Source organism: Myotis brandtii, unplaced genomic scaffold (genome assembly GCF_000412655.1).
Source record: "Myotis brandtii unplaced genomic scaffold, ASM41265v1 scaffold246, whole genome shotgun sequence".
Lineage (NCBI taxonomy): Eukaryota > Metazoa > Chordata > Mammalia > Chiroptera > Vespertilionidae > Myotis > Myotis brandtii.
This window is the reverse complement of record NW_005359310.1, coordinates 394,083-395,937: the sequence shown is the minus strand read 5'-3', so window position 1 is coordinate 395,937 and position 1,855 is coordinate 394,083. Positions and strand designations below refer to the sequence as shown.

The window sequence follows — 1,855 nt, the reverse complement described above, 5'->3', positions numbered from 1 at the left end:
GCAGGCCGTACGCATTGTCAGGAGTGGAGGCACCCGGGGGGAGTCTGAGCCAAAATCGCTGAGAGGGGTCCAGCCAGGATCCAAATACCAAGGACCCAGGGGCAGAAGCTCTGGGAGGCAGGCTGGGCAGGGGGCCTGTGCCAGGAGAGGAGGCCGAGAGCCAGCCCTGAGGGCAAGGACAGGCTCGCTGGGGCTGCTCCTGGAGCTGGGCCGAGGAGGGCGGACGCCGCGTTCTCATGGTCATACGTGTTAAAAACCTCGACAGGAACCCGGTTCCAGGCGAGCTTACTCGGCTGGTACGAACCGATGGGTGTCAAACATCTGCCGTGTGCAAAGCGGTGGCGGTGGGAGGGGAGCAGCTCTGTAGGGAGGAGCCACGCATGGCCTTGGGCCTGGGAGTTCGTGGAGCCCCGATGGAGGGGTCCCCCAGAGGGAGGGGTCTCCCTGGAGCTGGGTGAGGAAGGCGGGTGCTGAGTGGGCGTGGCGGCAGGGAACGGGCGGTGTTCCTGGCAGAGGGTCGGTGGGCCCTCAGGTGGCCCTGCCTGGGAGGCTCAAGAAGGAGAGGAGGGAGGAGCTGCCGAGCTGGGCGGGCCCTGGCGGCCTGAGGCCGTGGCTGGGCCCAGGGGGCCGGGTTGTCATGGGCTTTGAGTAGGAACGGGCTGAGCTAGATTGTAACTCAGGGCGATCCACCCAGCAGGGTCCCAGGCGACCTGGGGAGGGAGAAGGGCGGGAGAGCCGGAGGCTATGGAGGCCGAGCCCACCCCGCTGGGTGCCAGCCCGCCCCGCCTTCCTCCGAAGGTTTGGAAAGCTCCCCTTAGACCAGCGGTTCTCAACCTGTGGGTCACGACCCCTTTGGCGGTCGAACGACCCTTTCACAGGGGTCGCCTAAGACCATCCTGCATATCAGATATTTACATGACGATTCATAACAGTAGCAACATGACAGTTATGAAGTAGCCACGAAAATAATTTTATGGTTGGGTCACAACATGAGGAACTGTGTTTAAAGGGCCAGAAGGTTGAGAACCACGGCCTTAGACTTTTCACTTCTTAAAAAAATACTGATTTCAGGGAGGAAGGGAGAAGGAGAGAGAGAGAAACATCCGTGATGAGAGAGAATCATGGACCGGCTGCCTCCTGCACGCCCCACACTAGGGATGGAGCCCGCAAACCGGGCCTGTGCCCCGACTGGGAATCGAACCCTGACCTCCTGGTTCATAGGTTGACACTCAACCACTGAGCCACACCGGCCGGGCTAGACATTTCGCTTTTAAAATGCGGGTGTTTAGGGCACTTCAGCCACCGGATAACCCTCGTCGGTCCTGTCCCGGGGCACCACAGAGCAGGACCCTCCGCGGGGCCTCCAGCTTCCTGCAGGAGGGGCTGACTGTCCGGCTTCCAGGGAGCCGCCTGCTAAGGGCCTGGACTCGGGGGCGGGATGGACGCCCCCTCTGACGCTCAGGCAGCTTCCCCAGGGGCAGGCGTCAGGGCCTCCTGGTCTCCTGGCTGAACCCCAAGAGGAGCCCTATGAGGCCTCTGCCCCCCTCTCCCCCAGAGACGGCCACTGCCCGGGAAGCGGTTCTCCTGGTACCTGCTGCCCCCGAAGCTGTGCCCACGCCGCTGGAGATCTGTGCCCAGAGCCGAGCCCCGGAGCCCGAGGAGCGGCCGAGGGGCCTCAGGGTTGGGGACAGGGCGCACTGGGGAGTGGCAGCTGGTGACTCTGTTCCCCAAATGTTTACAACCGGAAGGCGGTTCCTGTCAAGGGTCGTGTTGCTCCTGCGCTGACACGCCGTGGGGGTGGCCACAGTGAGGGCGTGTGGCCTTGGCGCAGGCGGTGAGGGAGCCTGCCCGCCCC

General features: G+C 63.8%; 1 protein-coding gene across 1 annotated transcript in view; it reads left to right on the top strand.

The window, feature by feature from the left end:
* KIF9 (kinesin family member 9) overlaps nt 1-1,855 on the top strand; it is a 34,543-nt gene that overhangs the window by 15,612 nt on the left and 17,076 nt on the right. The gene's annotated exons all lie outside the window — the stretch shown is intronic.